The following is an 8,643-nucleotide window of genomic DNA, read 5'->3' as shown; positions in this document are numbered from 1 at the left end:
GATTTGTAAAATCATATTTAATATAAAAATAATAATTAAATTTTTGTTTAATTATTTTGATAAAAAATTATAATTAAATATAAACTTATTTAAAAAATTGAAAAAAATTGTAGAAAAATAAAAAAAAATTAGTTGTCAAAATTTATGACAAAGCTACAACAAATTTGGAGTTGTCATTTTTTTTTGAAAAATATGTTAAAGAAAGAAAAAATAACCCTAACAGACATATCCATTAACCCCTCCATTACTCCCACTAACTTATTGCAAACACACATGCACGATTATACAATTAATTCAAATATATAGGATTAGTTTTTACATTTTAAATCATTCAAATACTAATTCAACAATTAAAATATTATTCAAATTTAAGAAAATAAGTAGATTTCCTATAGAATAAAGAGTTGAGTATTACTTTGAAGATAAAAGTACAAAAGCATATGACTCATCAATTTAAATTATTTTCTTTCTTATAGTTATTGTTGTATTATCATTTCTTTTTTGAAAAATAACAATTACATTTCCATATCTCAAGATAGTAGAAAAATGTAAAATAACTAATTAAAACTTAAAATGTAAAATTATAAATAAAACTGTTAACTCACCCCAAAAAGAAAATTTTAAAAATTAATAAAATGAATTTAAAAATAACTGTTTGAATTTGATTTTTATGCATCCTAATTAGTAAAATAATTATATAATTCTTGGAACAAAAAATATTTGGATAATAAAATAAACTATTTGAATTTTGGTTGAAAAATTAACATATTTATTAAAAACAAGTTTACAACCCTATTTTATCTTTATCAGAAAAAAAATGAGAAAAAATAAGAAGAGCAAAATTAAGACACCGGTATAACAAAATTAAGACACGTTCTTACCCTTTTCCCCACTAAACACGCATAGAGTTTTACCCAAAAGGCAGAACAACTTGGCTCCTTATTTGTAGCAAAAAATTAACTACAAGTTTTTATCTTTCTTTTCACTTTGTTTTAAAATTTTAGGTTATTTTAAATTTTTTAATTTATCTATCTATCAAATTAATATTTTAAGAACCAACAAAACTAAAATTAAAAATATAAAAATAGCAGAGACATGAGTATTTGAATTTAATTTCAAATAAAAATAAAAATCAATTGAGTAATTAACTTATTTCTTATGTGATAGAGGTTAAAGGAGTCAAAAACTGTCAAACCATTAAAATTATTTTTCTTAATACTAATTTTTTAAAATAAAACTACCATAAAGAACTCACTATAATAATTTATTTTACTTTGTATATTATTTATTTCTAGATCAAATCATATCACAAATGACATATTGAATTAGATAGTTCATTGATAAATACATGAAACTTTGAATATACAATTATTATAAATATCAATCAAAAGAAAAATTGCAGATGGTTAACATTATTTTTTGGGGTAAACCAACACATAACATTATGCTTTTTTTTTTTTTTACGAAGTAAGTTTCTCATGTTTGGCATGTTTTTTATACAATTTTTAATTTTTAATAAGAAATTAATAAGAATACAAATGACTAATATGACTTTATTAAATTTAAATATTTTGATTATTTTGAATATAAAATTTCTTAACAAATATGTCACTAATATGAGAGATATTTTATACTAATATTTAAACTAACATTCCACAATTACACCTATATTTTATAGTACTAAACTAGGAAACTAACTCCCCACAGATTTAGTACTCTTTCTTTGCAAATCACATTTATGACTCTTTTGGTTTTTCGGGAAATTTCAGATTTAAATATTAGATATTTAATTTTTAATTTTAAAAATTAATTGTTAATTAAAAACTTACTATTTCAACTGCTGCTCCTTTTTTTTTTTTTTAACATCAACTGCTCCTTCTTTATTGTGAAAATAATGTATATTATTTAAACTTAAAAAATTTAAGAACATAATGCCCATACTTTTTTTGTGGAAAGTTATCAAATTATTTAATTTAAATATTTAAATCAATTTTTCACAACTATTCCTTTATAGCAAAATTCGTCCAAAATATGGACTTTTAACTACATAATTATAATTATTTGGAAATTTAAAAGTCCAACAATAAATATAAATAATTTGTGCAAAAGAAAATAACAACCACTTAGAAATTACATTTTGAGTAAACTTAGATCTCCAAGTCTTTAACTTCTCCGTACAATACTCTTCAAAGTATAAAGTTAACTCTTCTTCTACAATTAGTAATTAGTTTCAAGAACCAATCTTTAACTCTTCTTCAGTTTCATCATTCAGATTTTACTTATACTTTTTTTGCCAGTTTTGTTTCTTCTTAGGATTTTTTTTCTCATCAAGATGTCAAAATTGTATGAAAGAGATTTCAACCAGATGATTATTTCAGGCTTGATTTTAAATGCTGCTGGTCAAGATGATAATTTGCACTTCTTTTTGAACCCTTTTATGACTCTCGACTTTTTTTCTTCTCTTCCTACTTCATGTTAAATATTTAGTTATTATTACGAGAATCATGTTCATGCGTAATCATCAATATTGGTATTTAATATTTTCTTTTATTTGCAGAGTAATTAGTTTATCGCGAAAATCAACATATCCTGACAAATTTCACAACAAGTGAAAGATATTATAAAATAACGTGCGAAATTATTAATTTTTCACTGTATATTGCAATTACGTATTGTCACTCACTTTATTTGTAGGATATTTCATATTTTATTCCATATGGGAAGATGATTATGTATATTTAATCTCTTTAATTCTTATCTTATTAAGCTTTTTCTTAAGAAAAATAAACTTATAGTATTAATAAGTTAATTTATTTTTGTTACATTTCCTTTGTACTTATGACTATATTTGAAGATAATGAGATTGATGACTTGAATAGACTACACGAAAATACATTCAAACTTGCATGCGATGTTGGATCATAGATTAAAATAATTTTAAAGAAAATAACACCTTTAAAATTTCGATATGTTATATCTCTACAAGTTTTGTTAAGTTAAAGCAAGTCTTCTAATGAAAAATATATATTAGTCCTAACTATTGTTTGATGTCGAAATATAAATAGCTTTTTCAGGCATATGAAAAATTCTAATTTACTAATAAAGATAAATCATATTTACTGATCATATTTAGTAATGCAAGAAAATGAGAATCATCCTAAAATGTGTGTTAGTAAGTTATTTCTTAATTGTTTAAATTATACCACATTGATCTACTTATCCTATAATTATTTTTTTGATTTTGAGATGAGAGGGCATGCATCATTTACTTATATCTTGCATGGAGATTTTATTACCTCAATAACCAATGAGTTTATTAGATGTACCATACATATTCTTAAATCAATGGTACGATATGAAACCTTTTTTTTATTTTTTTATGATTTTTCTTTTAAAAAAAACTATGAAAAGTCCTTGAAGGAGAAAGAAAAGTTAGTTTTTATTTTATATATATTTGGAAAATGAATGTTTTTGCATGTTAATTTCATTTGTGCAATCCTAAGTACATGAACATGGGCTGGTCCTACAGGACTCTCCACAAATTCTACTTAAGATATTTTTTTTTCCAAAACTTTTTGTTGTTTTCAAATTTAATTATTCTTTAAATATATTTATTATACATGTCTTCTGATTCCGTACTTAATTTGAATGCAAAAGATATAATTTATTTTCTATTTAGATTTTATTTCAAATGCTTATGATTATGCTTATGTTGGTTTCATGTCTCTTTAGTAATTTTAATTTTGTGTGTAGGAATATTTTCAATATGTATGGTGATGAAGATGATTGTAGATATTAATCTTATTTTGATATATTAAGAGAAACCATACTATTGTTGCTAAAAAGTTTGAACTTAACCATGATCTAATACTTTGATCAACTAACACAACATTCAATGATTCCTCTCAAACTTGCTATTACTGCATACTGACGATCTTTTGATTTATTTTTAAAAAATAAAATAAATAACAAACGAACGAGAAAGAATAGCATAAGGAATAATTATATTTTTATTCTATAAAATAAAATATAATATATAATTTTTGCCTTTCTTTTGATCCAAAGGGACGCTAGAGAGTTTCTGTTTTTATCTTTTTCACAATAAAAAAGGAAAGTAGCTCAATACTTTTGTTTTACCTTTTTTTCATTAAATTTGGTGTATTCTAATTTTCCAAATTGCAAAAAAGATAAGACAGAGTAATGAATATTAATAGTTTGTTTGGCAAGATTTAAATTAATTTATTTTGAAAAATATTTTTTTTTAGAAGTGCTTATAGTGAGAAGCAGTTTGTATTTTGCCAAAACATTAGAAAACACTCTGCAATAATTATTGTTTGACCAATCTTTTAAAGTGTATTTAAAAAAAAAAATTCTTAAATAAGTGCTTTTAGGAATGAGTCATTTTTTTAGCTTATGAAAAGTTGTTTTTCCTCCTCTGTGGAAACACTTATTTTCTTTCAAAAATTTGACCAAACAACTCATTTTTTCTTAAAAAAATACTTTTAGAAAAAATATAAACTTGGTCAAATAGGCTATAGATCAAGTGAAATTTAATAAAAAAAATCATTAGAAACATATAATAATACTAAATTGTGTATATTTTGATATAGCAAAATAAAAAATAAATAAGTAATGTTGAGTTCAGGTAGGATGTAAGATGGAGCACACAATAATCTTAAAGAGTGTGTATTTCACTTTTAAAAAATTACAAATAAAAAAACTTAAAATTTTTATATTTAGCACGTTTTGTTACTTGAAATCGTAAAATTAAAAAGAAATGAATAATTCTACTAATATATTATCAAAATGAAAAGGCAATAGACAATTCTTTTAATATACTTATCATTTTATAAGTTTATTTATATATGATAGTTTTTCCGTATATGTATATACTAATTAGGTAAACAGCTACTACTGTAACAATTTTTTTTTGATTTGGCGTAAATAAGATGAAACATTTTAGAGTCAGTGATATATAAATAAACTTTTCGAATGGTAAGAAAAAATCAATTATAAAAAGATTCTTATGTCTTTACTCTTTTTATGCATAGTATTTTCTATTTAGTGTTAGTATCATTTTCGCATCGTTATATTGTGATATTCTATCATGCTCCTGAAATATAAAAAAGAAATCTTATTTGAATAAATGAACAGTAATAAAACAATACCAACATAGATACAATACTAGATGTTACTCATAAAAATCAAAAAATTAAAAATGATATCTCAAATATGTCACAAATGGTTAAAATAAATATGTTTCTATTATCACTCTTTGCTCTTTTTGTTTTAAAAGATAATCCGCGCATTGCGTGGGGATGAATACTAATACTAATAAATATAATGCTAGAATTTTTAAAAGTCAGACTTATCAAATTAAAATCTTTTATCTGCCTCTCCTAATACTTTTATGATCGACGAATATATAATATTTATGTTATAGTTAGGGATCATTTGGTAGAGTATATAAGAACAATGCAAAATATGGTGTATTAGTAATGCTTGTGTTAGTTATGTTTGCATTAGTTATGCTTGTATTTTTCTTATAGAGTGTTTGGTTAGATGTATTAAAAAAAACATGAATTACATAATTTCTAAATTTTTTTTTTTTACATAATACCCTTAATATATATGTTGGAAAGGATGCAGACAATTTTTTGAGGGGTAATAGGGTCTTTAAGCATGTTAATGCATGCATTAGATCCATTGCATTACTAATGTCATGGATTTTGAGGTATTAGTAATACACACCTTAATACACAATAGAGTGTATAACTAATGCTTGCATTAGTTATATGTAGGGTAAAAAGGTATACCAAACAAGATACTACTAATACACATTAAACTAATGCATGCATTAACATTTCAATACACTCTATCAAACGACCCCTTAGTGTATCTCTAACCCTTTTATCTATTGGGATTCTTCCGTTACTACAACCAAGGTTGGCTCAAGCCTAAAGCAACTAAAGCCATTGCTTTAGGCTTCAAACTTTTGGGGCCCCTAAATTTTTTAATATATGTATATAGCGTCGTTTATAAATAAATGATGTTTCTAATTCGAGAAAATTCCTTAAAAAAATTATTCTAGAAAATAAAAAAAAAATTACTAATTTACTTTCAATTAATTATACGTCTTGAAGAAAAAAAGTAATTCTTTAATGGTATAAAATGTCATGTACCCTTCCGTATCATTTTACTTGGTGTCTTTTTAAATATGTTTGTTTCACATTGATTGTTCATTTCACAAATCGGGAGTATTTTATTACTTCTTTTTCCATATTACCCTCAATATTAAATAACTAAAGGAAGTAGTAATTGTTAGATTTTGAGTTTCAAGACATCATTAATAGGTTAATTTTGTAAAATAAATGTTAGATTAATATTTTTTTAATGGGTGTGTCAAGTCAAAATAGACCAAGTAAAATGAAATGAATGGAGTATTAAAACAAGATTAATTTTGAAAGACGACACAAATTCTTTCCTTAATCTCCAAAACACATCTATCTTGAAACAAAATGAAGAGGCTAAAACACTATTTATCTCAATTTGTGTCATGTTGAATTTTCAGAAAGCTAAAAAAACTATGTTTAAGCACATTGTTAAAGTCAAAAAATTTGAATCTCGAAAATAGAAAAATATCATGTAAATTAAAATAGAGGGAGAAACTAGAAAAATAGAACTAATATTATATATAACATATTATTATTATTATTATTTTATAATAAAATATCAGGCTCCTCATTAAAGTTTTGTTTTAGGCCACCATATTTATTGAGTCGCCCCTGACTACAGCTATAAGTTATGATAGCTCTAACTTGCAACTGTATATAGTTAATACATATATCCCTAATGAAAAGATAAATAATAAATTCAACTAACTATTTAACTTTCTCTCAGTTAGAGAGCATATATGCAAGTTGAGATGTACGCAACCTACATGATAAACTGCATGAGATACACGCATTCTATAATATCAAATCGTGTGAAATTTGTTGTGTAAGATATGTGTGTCTAGTCATACAACTTTATAATAGTTTAAGTGTGTATTTATGCATATTCAAAATCGAAGAACATGTATGTCAGACGAGGCCAAATTAAGTGGCATATTTATAGATCATGATTTATCCCTTTATGGAGAGATCCCAAATTTTCTTTAAAAGGTCATGTTTAATTTCCAGAACTCCCCTCTTCCTTAAGAATTAGTGTTATAATTCATTAATTCAATCTTTGCATGTTATATTTAGGGGCGGACCTATATTGTATTTTTTTATGCTTCGATGCCTGTTAAACTTGATATAAATTAGATATAATTATATAAAAAATAACTAAAAACTAATATGAAATTTAAAAAAGCACCCTGAAAATCAATAGCCTTCGGGCTCAACTTTGGAATCCCTAGATTATGTTTCTTCCTATAATCGATAGGGTATAGAATGACTCTGTCAACGAGGGCAAGACCTTGATTAGGTTCTGACTACATGGACAAGACATTGTACTCCGTGATGCTCACATGATTTATGGCGGTTAAGAGGAACTTTCCAAGAAGAAAGCTTATTTATTTTTAGAGAGTATATGACTGACCGAGGCTACTAGTTTATAAAGAATTTTATGACGCATTGCTCTTAATTGTTCAATTTTTAGTTCTCGTTACAGCTTTGATAAAAATCTATCAAGAAAGATTTACTTATGCTTTCTTTTAAGTTTCAACATCCAGGTCAGTTAACCTTCTTTCTCGTCATTCAATCTCATTTTATGATTATATTATTCATGTCTTAATTTTACAGTTTTATCAGTTCAAATAATAATAACGTTTCACTTTAATGCTTTCATGGCATCACATTCAAAGTACCAACGCCTCTTTTTTGGCTACATCATTGAATGATGTAGCCCTCAACTTTTAACTATGCAAGTTCGTGTATAGACTCTTCAGTAGGCTATGCTCTCAGCTTGAGTGAGTTTTCATTATTCCCAACGACTTAGCAACATTTCAATCATTAGTTCATTTTGTTATATAAAAATAGTTGTATTCCAAATGTAATAGAGGCTTCGCAGACACAAAGTCAACTCAAGTCATAAAAATATTTTAATGTTTTCGTTAAAAAATGTTTATTTTATTTTGTTTATAAAATTTAGCCCATGCTTCCAGCTTATTAAATCCACAGAAATGCCATAAACGTAGACATTCTTTGATGAATAAAGAAGCTTCTAGAGAGAAGAATAAAAAATATTTGATGTTTCTGTTAGAGTAGTGACTCGAATTTTGTTGATGCGGCCCAGAAAGTTTCGCAGTGCGACCCATGTTGGTGATTTTCAATAGGGTCTGTGGTGGTATGGACCTTTATGTTTTTGGACCTAGGACTTATTTGTATGCACATATTATATAAGTGCATTTAGTGGGTTGTTTTGGGGATTGAAGAAAATTCAGCCTTCTCCATATTGTACTCTTTCTACATTATAGTGAAACCTCTTTTGCCTCTGCCCGTGGTTTTTTTCGGAAGGGTTTTCGCAGAATTTGTGTGTTGTTCTTGTTTTTATTTTACTTATAGTTTGTTTATTTTGTCTAAATCATAATAAACTGGTATCAAAGCCTGTTCGATTGTTTTTTTGAAGATGGCAACCATGAAGTATGATATTTCGCTG

The sequence above is a fragment of the Capsicum annuum genome, chromosome 2 (genome assembly GCF_002878395.1).
Source record: "Capsicum annuum cultivar UCD-10X-F1 chromosome 2, UCD10Xv1.1, whole genome shotgun sequence".
Classification (NCBI taxonomy): domain Eukaryota; kingdom Viridiplantae; phylum Streptophyta; class Magnoliopsida; order Solanales; family Solanaceae; genus Capsicum; species Capsicum annuum.
Note: the sequence above shows the minus strand (reverse complement) of the source record.